At 46.7% G+C, this 15126-nt stretch overlaps 1 protein-coding gene across 4 annotated transcripts in view; it reads right to left on the reverse strand.

The window, feature by feature from the left end:
* The window catches only part of LOC121457976 (katanin interacting protein), a 168820-nt gene that overhangs the window by 130327 nt on the left and 23367 nt on the right, over positions 1 to 15126 (reverse strand). For 3 of the 4 annotated variants that reach the window (XM_041667085.1, XM_041667084.1, XM_041667082.1), the window contains exon 1: positions 15047 to 15096. The exons of the other annotated variant lie outside the window; for it this stretch is intronic. The gene's annotated coding sequence lies outside the window, so the exon portion shown is untranslated. Of the gene's footprint in view, positions 1 to 15046; positions 15097 to 15126 lie in introns of those variants that run through there. 4 annotated transcript variants of the gene reach the window in all.

Raw genomic sequence — 15126 nt, forward strand, 5'->3', positions numbered from 1 at the left:
GCTCACTGCTCTGTGCTGAGTGGAGGATTTTCCAAGGGTTTACATGCATTTGGTCACCAGATCATCCCAACTGTAAAGTAGCCATCACTATCCTCCCTGTTCTTCAGATGCAGACGTGGGGAGGCAGAGCATGAGATGGAGCCTGACCTTACTGACTCCACGGTCTAGAATGAGACCACATCAGTGCCTCCATCAAACTGGAAGTTCTGAGACTTTGACAAAGACAAGGTGCCAAGCAAGCTCTAGAAAAGAAGTGACCATGGCTTCCAGTGAGCACAAATGACAGGGGCTGGCATCACAGGCCTCAGAACTGGCACGTCTAGCCTGAGGACCTTTCATTTGTCAAACTAAAACAAGCAGCTGGACTGTGGACTCGCCCTATTCTATCAGTCACAAGGTCACAGCCTAAGATTCCTGGAAGCCAAGTCAGGACCTGTGACCATGCTGCTGGCTGTGGGTGGCCCAGGAGCAGACATCAGAGTGGGCCAATAATCTGGGAAGTTTATATTAGAAGGTCTAGGAAGAAGCTGTTCTCTCTCTCTCTCTCTCTCTCTCTCTCTCTCTTTCTCTCTCTCTCTCTCATGCTTTCCCTCTCCCTCCTTCCCTCCTTCCCCCCTCTTTGCTTTATCCCTCCCTCCATCAATATGTAGCCCAGATCTTCTTGCCTGTGCCTCCTGAGTGCTGGGATTAGAGGCCTGGCTATTCTCATGAAAGGGGATGAACAAATTTAGAAGTCACTGAATTTTCTGCCAGATGAACTAAGAAAACAGGAAAGCTAAGTTAGTCACAGTGGCGTCTTCCTGTAATCCCAGCACTTGGAAGGATGAGGCAGGAGGATTAGATAAGTTTAAGACCCATCTGGGCTACAGAGTAAGTACCAGGACAGTGGGGTCTACATGGCAAGACCTTGTCTCAAGAGAAAAAGAAAAGAAAAAGTGTGAGATAAAGAAATTAAGCTAGAAGGTTAGCTCACACCAAGCACGAAGAACGAGCTAGCAAAATAAGAGAAGCAGGAAGATGATGTCCTGGGAGCCTGCAGTCCATCTGCTCATGACCCCCACCCCCACATACGCACCCTGTTCTGGGCTTCTAAGAAGCAGCCCTTCTTCAGAGCCTTGTATTGAAGTATACAGTCCACCTCTGCACCCCCAGATAGTGTTATCATTCTTATTTTTTTAATACAAGTCCTGAATAACACAATACTTAGCAGAGCTACCGTAAGAAATAGCAGCATTACATGGAAAACACTTACTTCAGTGCCTAGCCATGGTAAATAACACCCACCATGCTAATATTATCATAATCAAGCCACAAGGACATACTATTACAGGTATTAGACAAATTAATCATCTTACTTAGCCATCTAAATTACTCTTCCTAGGAAGGAAGGCATGTCATGAGACTTTGTCCGTGATCTCATCCTAGGCCAGGCCATAATTTTATCAATGGCTGTTTATAAAGTCTGAGGATGACATCTAGATGGGATGAGACAAAGGAAAAAATGGATGACGGAATCTAAGTTCAGGACAATTTTGACAGGCTAGAGATGGACCAAGGAAGGTTGGATAGACTGCATTGGGAAGGAAAAGGCCCCAGACAAGGAAAGGCACTAGAAGGGGAAGCATGACTGAAGGAAAGTACACAGAGAAGAAGATGGGGCTTAAAGTCAACAGTATGGAGGCTGGGGAGATGGCTCAGACACTAAGTACCCGCTGCACAGCCTAAGGACCTGAATTCTGATTCTTAGCACATGTAAAAGTCAGGCATGGCTATGCACGGCTGCAAGCCCAGCACTGGGAGAGGGAGTGCAAAAACATATAGATCCCTGGAGTTCATTAGCTAACAGCTAATGACAAGCTCCAGGTTCAGTGAGAGACCCTGTCTCAACAAATAAGATGGTGAGCAATTAAGGAAGATACTCACCGTTGGCCTCTGGCCTCTGCACACATACACACACACATGCATATGCACAAAGCCAACAACATGCTATAGCTCCAAAAACTACTAACACAACCCAAGCAATAAGTACACCAGGAACACTGGCTCTGGGCTAGGCGTGGTGGTGCATATCTGTAATCCTAGCACTTGGGAGGCAAGCTGAAACACCGTCAACAAAGGAAGGGAGAAGAAAGGAATGTTTGCTCAGAACAAGAGAGGGGAGGTGATTAAGCACCTCCTGAACACTTGGCATGCACTATTTCAATGCACACTTTCATTAGCTTATGAGGTGGCTGCTATAATCTTTCCCCTCATTTGACAGGCGAGGAGCTGAGGCAAGAAGTGAAGAGACTTTGTCACGCAGACTGGAGGGAGAGCGCATCTAAACCAGTCATCACTAGAGACACTTTGTCCCTCCAGTCTACACTGACCACTCTACAGCTGGACTTCCTCTTGGTTTCCGAGACAGGAAGGTGGCCAAGAAGGTGGAAATCCCACAGAAAGTCACCCTGAGAATTGGTCAGGTTGGCTCAGCTCAGGCAGAGGAACTATCTACACAGCAGCCTCCTCCTACCCACATCCAAACAAGCAACACCATCCAAAGCCCATGACAGCCTCGGCAAAAGAGAGGGTGCCAAATGGTAGATTCTAAATGTTAAGAAATCCTGAGAACTAGATGGCAGAAAGAAGCTGAGAAGGAACTGGGCACAGGGGAGCTGTCGTGTGCTGCTCCAAACCTAGAAGCAGCACAATCTTCAGGAAGACAGAGGCCCCAGACTGGTGTCAGACTGGATGGAAACTGTAAGAAGGAGATCCTTCCACCTGCCCAGTGTTCAGGGACTGTAACAGTGAACTTTTGGCACAGAAAGGCAAAACATAGCTGGAGGAAACAGGGTTCTGGGCTCAGAAGACCAACTAACAGATCAGTGCCCTATTACTGCAGCAAGTTCCATCCCTTGCCCACTATCATTGGTGGTAAATTACATTAAAAAACAAAACAACAAAATCAGGATCTAGAGAAAAGACAGCCAATCAAGGTACAAATTTACAATCATCAGATAAGCAGAAAAATAAACAATAGGAATGAGAGGGGACAATTTAATAATTATGAAAAATAACCAAAGAAAATCACAGTGATATAAGTAGAACCCCTGTAACATACTGAAGCTATATCCGATGGCACATAACTCCGTTTGTTTTTCTGGTAATGTAAGGCCAAGACAGAGGATCCTGAGTTGTGAGACCCTTTCTCGAAAGATGCCAATAAATAAATAAATTAATTAATTAATAAACAAAACAAAATAAAAAACACAATAGCAAACAAAAAACCCAATAGCAAACAAAAAACCCAATAGCTATATTCATTATGATCAGAAGGACAAATGGGGAAATTGCATCCATCAAATAACAAGCGCTTATAAACAGAAGAGTTAATTTGAAATCGCACAGAAAAGATTTAGCCATTGAAACCACACAAATCAAAGGCTAAAGAAAAGACTGAAGATACAGTTAGAGAAAAAATTAGTGCCCTGGAAGATGACATGGAGGCATTTACCTACAATGCAGAAACAAGGGCTGGCAAATGCATAACGTTCGCTCTTCATGAGGTTTAAGTGAATGAGCTTTTTAAGTTTTTTGTTAGACATGAAATTGCTTTTCTCATAAGACTATTGAGCCGGGCGGTGGTGGCGCACGCCTTTAATCCCAGCACTCGGGAGGCAGAGGCAGGCGGATCTCCGTGAGTTCGAGACCAGCCTGGTCTACAAGAGCTAGTTCCAGGACAGGCTCCAAAGCCACAGAGAAACCCTGTCTCGAAAAACCAAAAAAAAAAAAAAAAAAAGACTATTGGCAGCTTTACCACAAAAGCCAAACAAATCCTATTATTTAGGCTAAAGGCCTACAAATTTCATTCAGATTAAAACTGGCCAGCCACATGTTTTTATAAATTCAGTTGTATTGGAATACAGTCACACTCATTAAGGCTACCTTTGTATTTAATGGCAGAATTGAGTAACTCTGAGGGTGTGGTGGCACATGACTTTATTTCTAGTACTGGGGTGGCAGGGGTAAGCAGATCTCTGTGAGTTTGATGCCAGTCTGGTATACATAGTAAATTCCAGGACAAGCAGGGCTACATAGATAGACCCTGTCAAATATTAAAAAAAAAAAAAAGAGTAACTCAGACTATACATACATATAAACACTGAAATGTTTATTATCTGGCCCTTTAAATAAAGGTTGCTAATGACTGGTTTAGGGCTTTCTTAATTGAATTTTCTGTTATTTATGGCCAAATGCACTTTTGACTGAACAATAAAGAAATGCTTAAATAGACAAAGTTCTAGAAAGGTCAATATCTAAGCCAGGTGTGCTGGCATACACATATAACCCCAGCACTTGGAAGGTTGAGATAGGTGTGGGGCACATAGTGAGTTCAAGGTTATCTTGAGCTAGAGAATGAAATTCTACCTGAAAAAAAGGAGAAAAAAATCCATTGATCTAATAGTAGGGAAGAGAACGAGATGAGGAATAAACTGGATGTGGTAGGGAATATATGCACATGTACGTGTGTGTGAGTGTGTGTATGCATGTGTGTGTGTATGTGTGTGTGTAGGCCAGAGGATGCCAGGTATTTTAAACCACTTTCCATCTTATTTCCTTCTGGCAGAGTCTCTCACTGAAACTGAAGTCAGCATTTCAGCAAGGCTAGGTGTTCAAACGGTCCTCCAGATCCGCTTGTCTCTCCCCACAGTGCACACAAACACCAAACACAGCCTGTGCTTCCTCATATCCATGGGGTCCCTGGAAGCAACTTCTGTAGAGACTGTGATGGGGAGATACACAATCACTTCAATGGCCCTGATCAGAGCCCACTGTGTTGTTTTTTTTTTTTTTTTTTTTTGGTTTTTCGAGACAGGGTTTCTCTGTGGTTTTGGAGCCTCTCCTGGAACTAGCTCTTGTAGACCAGGCTGGTCTCGAACTCACAGAGATCCGCCTGCCTCTGCCTCCCGAGTGCTGGGATTAAAGGCGTGCGCCACCACCGCCTGGCTCCACTGTGGTTTAACTATTCCTTACAACTGAGTCTTAGTCCTTATATCTGGCCATTGCCACATCTGCCCTCTTACCTGTCCAGACAGGGGAGACAGGCCAGGGTCCTTATTGTAGCTGTGAGCCTACAATAAGGTCGGGGGAAAGGAGAAAAGGTGGCATGGAAGAGAGTCAGCTTGTGGCCAAAGTTGGGCTGGCCTAGTGTTTCTCTCAACTCTGCTCACTAGGAAAGGAAGGCCTGCTGAGCACCATTCTACATACAGAGAAATGGAGGCTAGAATGGGCCCCAAAGGGCCTCATGCTGAACCTCTTTCTCTCTTCTGGCACAACATGACACACTGGCTTGGCCCTATACTTGCTAGGCCAACACTACTGGGTCCAGTGAGGGAGACTGGCACTTGGTGCGGAAGCTGCCGTGAACTACACTTATCTGTCCGCTCTATTACTCCTGTCACAAAGTGGCCATGTGGTTGATGGCTGGCTTTTGCCTGCCCACTATGTTTTTTTTCTGGTCTTCTGTGATACTAAACTAATTTTCTTTTGAGAAATTATCCCTTTCTAACTATGGTACTGTGGGACTCCTCACCCCTCCCTTGTGACCTGGCTGGTGGGTCTCAGTCTGGGCACTAGACTTGGTCGATGCCCAACTCTTCTGCTAGAATTGCTGACAGTGAAGACACCATCAGGAAGGAGGAAGGGAAGGTCAGGGAAAACAGCAGCTCCACTTAGGGCTAAAATAAGTCAGGCCCGGTTCCCGGTTCCCAGGGAGGCTGGGGCTGCTTCCATCACCATCCTACATAGGAAACGACCAAGGCTCCATGGTGTTCAAGCTTCCTGAGGGATGGAGGAGCCAGGCTCTCTGACTCCAGACCCTGGCACACACTTACTGGACTTTCTACAGTGAGCCTGGGATAGCTGGCAGCCGCCCTGCTATAGATGGAATTCTATGCATTGGAGAGTGGATTGCCATAAGGAAGGAGGAGTCTAGAGAGACTGAGTCTGAACACTTGGATCCAGATATACCTGATTATGCTCACTAGTTTTATATCAATTTGACACAAGCTAGAGTCCTTTGGGAGAGGAAACTTCATTTGAGAAAATACTCCAACTAGATTGGCCTGGGGAAAGCCTGTGTTGAATTTTTTGATTGATGCTGGATGTGGAAGGGCCCAGCCCACTGTAGGTGGTACCATCCCTGCTGCTGGGCCTGGGTGCTATATGAAAGCAGACTGAGCAAGCTATGAGGAACAAGCCTATAAGTAGCACTCCTCCACGGCATCTGCATCAGCTCCTGCCTCCAGGATGCTGCCCTGACTGCCGTCAGTGATGTGGAAGAATAAGGGAAATAAACTCTGTCCATTCCATCTGCTGTTTGTCATGGTGTTTATCACAGCAACAGAAACCCTGACCTAGACCTTGATGTCGCCTGCCTCTGAAGTTTGCAGCAATGTGAGGCTGCAATCTCCCTCTTTTCCCATGAAGCTAGCATAAGGACTACCACTTATGCAGGGCCGAAGGCCCACAGACTATGTGTGGATCCGATAAAGCTGAAGCCACTGGCTTTTGACAGACCTAGATGACCAGAGAGCTAACAGCATAGACGGGAGGAATCAAATGTCCTCATGTCGGGAGTGGCAGCAGGTCTAGGGCCATGTGGCTGTTGTCCACCCAGAGACAAGGGCTGCTTCTACCCTGGAGACATCTTCCTTTCCTGAGACACTTGTAAGTGCCACCTTTCCTTGGTAGGTACCATTCTCTTTTCTAATACCATTCTATATTCCACACACTGCTTTTTCCAAGTGGAGGGAGGAGACAGCGTTAAAGGCAATTTCATGCCTCAGATCTGAGGATAGAGGAGACTTTGATGATGCTCTGTACAAGGGCACATTCCTTATCCAAAACAGACTCTTTCTGCTCAGAAATTGCAGTTCTCTGAAGGGTTTTTTTCCTTGAGTTTAATCTTGTGCTAGAAGCTTAGCTGATACCAGAAAGGCTTTAGACATGTCAGTCTCCTTCCTGGCATTTTATCAGAAATTGATTATTTCTGCTGTTTGGTATGGGAGTCTTGGCCTTGCCCTTGTTAAACTAGGGGTTGGAAGGCTGGGTTTATTGATATATCTCTGCAGCTCCTAGGGTCTCAGGGCAGCTGGGGATTCAGCAGTCAGTCAAGTCCTACAGGAAGGATTATGGCCGCTCTCTGATGGCGCTACATAGTAACAAGGGCTCTCCTCTCCCCCAGAAAGACTTCTACTCTAGTTCTTGGCATTGAAACAATGTTTCACAATTATTTGTGTGTTGGGGGTGTGTGGGTGTGTAGATCACAGAACAATTTCCGGTAGTCCATCCTCTCTTTTTACCAAGTGGTTCCCAGAAATCAAATTCAGGTTATCAAGCAACAAATGCCCTTACCCATCTGGCCAGCCTGGCATCTTAGCTTTAAAGCATTTGCCTTCCAAACATGCTCCTCTAGTTTGCTCCTGCAAACTAGAATCTCCAACATCTGTGGAGCTCCCAGGATGCAGACACAGCTTAAAGCACTTTTCCCTCTGGAACCTACAGAATACATGTCAGCCATATAGCACCAATTCTGTGTCACCCCTGCCTAGAGAGAGAGCTGTGCAGTCACAGAGGCAGAGCCACTTGAGTGGCAGAGTGGGCCTAGGAACCTGAGCCCCTCCCGCAATGGTCACAGGCTTCCTATCTTGCTGCATGACTTGCTCGCCCTGTTTAAAGTTCCAAAGTGCCACTGCTGGCCAATTTCTCAAAATCTACAGAGACCAGGACCTCACGGTGCAAAAAAATGGACAATGCTAATTTCACACTGGGAATGGATTTGGCAGTTGAATCCAAAATGGGATTTCATTCTTCTCTGCCCAGAAATCAGAACTAAAAGGTTTCATTCCCGTAAAAGTGCACACTTGGAGCGTCCGCTGCCACAGCAGGCTCTAGTGACGCAGCATGCACTCTCCTGCTCGCTAGTTCCTTTCTCTCTAAGTGCTTTCTTCCTCCTCCTCTTTTTTTTTTTTTTTTTTTTTTTTTGTGCTACTGATGAAAGCTAGAGTCCTTCTACCATGTGGGCGGGGAGCACGCACAAGGCAAGTGCTCTAGCACTGAGCCTCAACCCTAGTGTAAACACTCTTTCTTCCCCCAAGAGACAAGACCATACACACACGAGAGAGGAGGGTGGCTCTTAGTCACCCAGAAGGTCAAGTTGCAAGGATGCTGAGAATTAAGTCAGGGAAGGAAGGAGGTACATGCTGCTGGAGGGTGGATAGCACTGGGACCCTACAGGAAGAATCGCCACTCTCACTGAGCTAAGGGCTAAGCAGTGGCTCTCAAAAGTGAGCTTCTAGACACACCTGCAAGTCCTTCTTGAGAAAACTGCCCTGCTGCCATCTACAATGAGACGGGTAGCCTGGGGAAGCGTAGGGTGACCCATAAAGGAGTCAACACAGGCACTGCTTAAAGTCAGCCACACATGATTCTGGTCAGCAATCAAGAACTCTGCCCTTCTTATGCATTATTAGCAGATGGACTAGAAACATTGTTTGCAATAAAGCACATACCCTTTGATCCAATTATTCTAGTCTAAGGAGTTTACCTTTGGCTGCCTTTGCACATGTGTATTAAATTCCTGTTTTAGATTATCCCTTAAAATATTTTTATTGTAGCAAGAGACTATTAATAGCCTAGACAGTCATTAACAGGAGCTAGCAGTACACTCATGTTATTAATTAGCACCCAAATCCAATCTGAGCTGACATGCAATTGCAGACTGTATTTACCCCACTTAGTATGCTAGTCATGGTTTGCTGTGCATATGTGAATATGCTGCACCACAGGGTATTTCTGCAGGACCTACTGGGATGGCATCACTTTCCAGACATAAGGAAAGGAAATGCATTCTCTCCAAAGTTTCCAAACAAAGGCTCATGTTCTAGTACATCTGTGGGGAAAGAGAAGGGCATCATAAAAAGGACAAAGGCGATCTCAATGACATGCTACAGGATATCTTTCAAGACAGGGTAGGTGTGAGAAGGTGGAAGGAGAGAGAAAGGATAGGGAAGAGGGAGAGGGAAGGAGAGGGAGACCTGTTGGAGTTGGGCTCTAGGGGCACAGATGCCGGTGACTGTCTTGGAAGTGACCCACAGCACCACAGTTTCGATGAACACCATTCCTCATTAAAGGACTGCTACCTGGAAGTGTAACCTGAAATAAAAAACCCTTTCCTCACCTACAAACAAACAAGCAAACAAAAACACAATGGGCAGAAGCCAGACTAAATCACACACTATTGTGTTAAATAAGGCTGGGTGTCTGGACCCCCAAGAAAAGCCATCATTTAGACCCCCATTCGCTCAGGGATTTGAAGAAAGTTTCTGCTTGCTAAGGAATCTTTCTCCTTTTTTCTGGCAAGAGGAACAGGTGGCTCTACCATTAACAATGACTGTGGTGCCTATTAACTTGTCAAGGCCAACACTAGTCTCTAGGCTCCCCTCTCCCCCAGTCTCTGAACACAAGCCCCACCCCAGTTCACAAGCCCCCTTTCTCTGGTTCCTATTTAACCCTGAAAATCTTTCCCCTTTTGCTTCTCCTTGCTCTCCTGGGACACAGCCTTGGCAGTTTGAAATAAACTTTTTTCCTTTTTTATGCATGGAGCAGGCTATTTTGGTTTCTTTACTGTGCCTATTTTCACTGGGGAGATAGTTCAATTAATAGAGAGCTTGGCTTGCAAGTCCAAGGACCTGAGTTCAACCCCTAAACCTGATCATTAACATAAAAAAATAGAAAGAAAGCCAGCTGTGGCAGCACAGATTTGCATTCTCAGTGCTAGGCAGGTGACAGACAGATCTCTGGTGCTCTCTGGCTTACCTGGTGGGTTCCAGGACAGTGAGAGACCAACTCAAAAAAAAAAAAAAAAAAAAGATGGACAGCACAGCACCTGAGAGACATCACTCACAATATCACCTGGCATGCAAGCACATGCACACAAATGAACACACAGCCCCATCTGCACAAGAAAGCACACAGAGCCCCATCTGCACAAGAAAGCACACAGAGCCCCATTTGCACACAAATGAACACAGCTCCATCTGCACACAAATGAACACACAGCCCCATCTGCACACAAATGCACACATAGCCCCATCTGCACAAGAAAGCACAGAGCCCCATTTTCACACAAATGAACACAGCCCCATCTGCACACAAATGCACACACAGCCCCATCTGCACACATATGCACACACAGCCCCGTCTGCACACAAATACACACAGAGCCCCATCTGCACACAAATGCACACAGAGCCCCATCTGCACACAAATGCACACAGAGCCCCATCTGCACACGAATGCACACAGAGCCCCATCTGCACACAAATGAACAAATAGCCCTATCTGCACATGAACGCACACAGAGCCCCATCTGCACACAAGTGAACAAATAGCCCCATCTGCACACGAATGCACACAGAGCCCCATCGGCACACGAATGCACACAGAGCCCCATATGCACACGAATGCACACAGAGCCCCATCTGCACACAAATGCACACAGAGCCCCATCTGCACACGAATGCACACAGAGCCCCATATGCACACAAATGCACACAGAGCCCTATGTGCACACGAACCACCAAGCAGAGAGTAGGTGGATGGGAACAGGACATCTATGACTACTTAGTTAAAAGAACACATTAGTGGTAGTCTCTTGAAAAGGGAACTGAGGACTACTACCAGGAGCACAGTAAACCTTCAACTATTCCTTTTTTTTTTTAATTGCTGTGCTGAGGATGAATTTGTAGCCTCAGACATATTAGGTAAGCTCTTTGTCATGGAGCCACATCTTTAGCCCTTTCTCCCAAATATCTCCAGCACTGGTTGGATGGCTGATCCCACCCCGCCCCACACACCCCTGGCCTCTGAATGGGGCTCCCAGACAGGAACAGTGACTCCAAAAGCATCAAGAGAACAAGGAGGAATATGAACTTGGTGGCACACTGGCTCCTGAGATCCAGTCTCTCGGACTCTGCCTGGGAAGCAAACACTTCTTGCACCTAGAGGAAGGGGTGAGAGAGTGCACGCGTACGCAAGCAGGCAAGCTTCAGGTTTCTAAATAAGAGAGTTAAATGGCTTTTACAGTCCTTTACAAAGTGAGCTTACAGACGAGTGGCTTTTAGAATCTCCAATCAACTGAAAAAGATGGCAGTCCATTATCACAAGAGGTTCATGGAGTGGTTAAGAGTGGAGGCTCAGGAGGTAACCTAAATAGGGCTCACTTACCAGGGGATACCCATCCAGGAAGTAGGAAGGCTAGAGTCCACCTAAAGCCCAGCCTGAGCCAGGGAGGCCTCTAGAGGAAGTGTAACTGGCTTTCTCCCTGTTCACACAATGAACACAATAGACAGCCAAACATCCATAGAACACGATGGAGCAAAAGCCACTGGAACTGGACCAGGTAGTTGCACTGTACACTAGCTCTCTGTAGGGCATTGCTGGACAAAGGGAGAGGGATCAAGGGACCAGAGGTCACCTGTTCAGCTGTGAGATCTGTGACTCTGGAACCTACACTATTGCCTTCAATGCACAGTGAGGCCCTAATTCTTAAAGCTGCAGGGGTTCCTGCGCAGCAGACGCCATGTCCCCATCACCATGTGCCCTAGTCAGCAGTGTGCACCCTGTGAGTTGGGAGGATTGGGCTAGATGGTGAATAAAATTGTCTCTTTCCTCTGGGATTTCTCTCAAACTTTTTTTTAAAAGTACTGTATGACAAATTTGCTTCCTAATGATTTTTGAGTAAACTACAATGGCCACAATTTCAAAACCATTAATAATTCACGACCAGAGGCCATAAACACTACATAATCTCTACAGGCAGGAATCATGAATACTCAATTAGAGGCGAGGCCAGGAATATTTTTACCAACTGAACTGAGAGAATTTGCTGCTGCCATCAGGGGACATTTCAGACCAACTGTGGCCTTTCCAGTACCTCAGCTCAGCCTGCCTCTTCCAGGAAGCCTGTCCTCCCTTCAGTTCCTAGAGGCTTTATATAGGTACCTCTGTGTTGTTCATCATTCTCCCTCTTGAGCCCTGTCTGTGGTATCTGGAGTCAGTAGTGGCTGAGGGGCTGGGTACCAGGCAGGCTGTGTGTGCAGTGATTAGCAGGCCGGGCTGCCTCTAGCTCTGGAAACCCATTCTCATCCTCAGCTGCACGTGGACACTGCTAGCAGTTAACAAATTCAGATGTCTGGAGCCACACCCAGATCTCGATGAACTAGTTTGAGGAGGCCCAGCAGAAGAGCTAAAAACTCCCAGATAGGCCAGGTGTGATGACATAGCCTTGCACTCTGGAGGCAGAGGTGGAAAATCACAGGTTCAAGAGCTGGAGGTACAGCACAATGAATAAGGCATTTCCCTCACAAGAGTGAAGACAAGAATTTGGAACACAAAAGCCTGGCAGGGGTGGCAACCACCTGTATACCAGTACCTGGGAGACAGAGGATCCCTGGGGAAAGCAGGCTAGCTAGACTAGGTGAAATAGGCAAACTCAGAGAGTAGGGAGAGACTGTTTTTTACAAAGAGAAGAGCAATAGTAATAGAGTAATACACTCAACTTCAACTCTGAGCCTCCACACACATACACCTGTATAGACTCACACACATACATGGGAGTGGGGAGAGAAAGGAAGAAAGAGAGAGAGAGAGAGAGAGAGAGAGAGAGAGAGAGAGAGAGAGGAGAACTTTAATAGGGTGTGAGCCAAACACAGCTGAATGAGGCCTGGCAAGCTCACTGGAACCCACACACATCCCTCACTGTGTCAGCTCATGACCCACACAGGCACAGTCTAAACTGCATTCCACCCCACCCTCTGGGGAGTGGCCCACAGGCCTTCACTGGAGAAGGAACACGACACTCATCCCCAGCTGCTGGTTGTTCCAACCAGCCCTGACAAAGAGAGCTTATCTTTCTCACCTTTCATGGTGACATGGCTTGATCTATGGCTGGCAACCTGCAGAAGGCACACAGTGCCACCAAGTAGTGAGGGGAGGGGACCAAGAAGGCAGAGTTGGGGAGGACAAGTTCAGGTGACCAGGGAAAGAACCCCCTAAACCAGCAATGTGCTATTAGCCTTGTTCTTTGTTTTTCTAACCAAACTGGAAGCCTATTGAGACAGTCAGCCAGCACCCTCTTTTTCAGAGGGCCTGAAGCCATCTTAAATATCTTTCAGAATTAAACCTGGGCATTGAGATAAACAGCCTCATGTTTTCTTTTTTACTTCAAGCACTGTTTAGAAGAGAGCGATCTGAAATGCTGTCAGGCGATTGGTACAATGGAGATGCTGGGAAAGTAGCAATTAAGAGGTTCCGTTGCTAAGAGAGGGCAGAGGGAGAAAGAATAGGAGGACTGACTTATTCCATCAGTCCCCCCACCCCCAGAAACACAGGATTTGATCAAAGAACCCTATGGGAATATATGGTCCTTATGTCACTTCCCGCCTGCCTGAATTTTAAAGGTCTTGTTTAAAGGTTTTCTTTATTCACGTCTCTCTGTCTTTGACCATGTTGTTTCCTTGGACTAAAAACCTCCTGCTCATTCTTTAAGAGGCAGCTATCTATCATCTCCACACAAAGACTTCTTTCCCTTCATGTTTTTTAGACAAGGTCTTGCTGTACAGGCTAGACTGACCTTGAACTTCAAATAATCCTTCCTTGGCCTTCCAAGAATGGAGATTATAGCCTATCCACCTTTCTTTTTTTCTTAAGATTAATTTTATTTCTAATTATGCATATGTGTGTGTCTGTGTGGATATGCACTCGTGAGTGCAGGCATCTGTGGAGGCCAGGAGAGAGTGTCAGATCTGGAACTGGAGTTACAGTATACATCCTATATGGATGCTGGGATCCTATATGGATCTCTAGATCAGTGCATCTGTTTGACTGCTGACCCATCTCCCAAGCCCAGCAAGCCTTTCTTGATACTGCAAACATGGTTAGGAGACTTGGTTTCTACCCTTCAATCCTACTTCCTTTGCCTAATGATAGTTTCTCAGACTGTAGTGCAGTGATCCTGGGCCACTTCTCTTCTAAGTATACAATGCACATCGCTCAGACCCAGTGCTGAGGTCCTAAGCAAATAGGCTCAGGGGGGCAGCTTTCGAGAATGGCCAAATGTTTTGTCATAGTGAGTCCTTGGCTGGAGAGAAGGCTCAGTCATTAAAGGCCAGGCTCACAACCAAAGAGACAGGAAGTGAGGCCTGGATCTGGGCCTGGTGGGGCACACCTCTAATTCCAGGACTTGAGAAGAGTAGGAGCATCTCTAGTGCAAGGCCAGCCTGGGCTCTATTGTAAGTTCTAGACTATTTGATGCTGGGCTTAGAGCCCATGTCTCAGGAGAAAAGGAAAGAGAGAAAAGGAAAAAGGAAAAAGGAAAAGCCAATTCCTCACCCTCTCCCCACTTCCTTTCTGCTTATTTCCCACATCCTTTAAACCTGTCCTGCCTTATGGTTTGCTTTGAAGCTCCTAGACCCAGCTGAGGTTGAAAACCAACCTTTTATTCTTAGAAGAGATGGAAGTGAACCTGTACCCTTTGGAAACCCAAGACTCAGAAGGTCTTGCAGCTGGCGCTTCCTCCTCTTCAACCCTGGAAACTCCCCGTGAGCACACCTGACTGATGGTTGGAGCTAGAGGCAGACAGCACATGGAGAATAAGGCACCTTGACTTGTACCCAGCAAGTCCTACAGACACCAGCAGGCCCTAGTGAAAGCAGGGAGCCTGGCTTGTCAGCAAAACCCCCGGGGAAGGCCAGACTGCCAACTCACAGACTCAGAGACTAAATGCCACTGAGATCCGGAGTATAAGACACACCAGCAGATGTGCTCAGCAAAAGTTCATCATCACAGGTGACAATGGGCCGACATGTCTAGCTGCCAGCTCTCACTTGGCCCAGGACTTGGTCTGGGAACTTTCTTCTTCAAGAGAAAGGAGAAGGAGGTCACAGAATGCCTGCTCACACCCTCCCATCTCCAGGCTCTTGCAAACAGCAGTGGGTGCAGTTACCTCCTTTCTCTCCCGAGAGCAGGACCGGCTTCTCTCCACCTTCCGCAGGGCCTGACCTGTAGCAGTTCAAAAGCAGAAGC

This window comes from Microtus oregoni, unplaced genomic scaffold, assembly GCF_018167655.1.
Source record: "Microtus oregoni isolate MIOR12 unplaced genomic scaffold, Mior012 000016F_ref0000370, whole genome shotgun sequence".
In the NCBI taxonomy this organism is placed as follows: Eukaryota; Metazoa; Chordata; class Mammalia; order Rodentia; family Cricetidae; genus Microtus; species Microtus oregoni.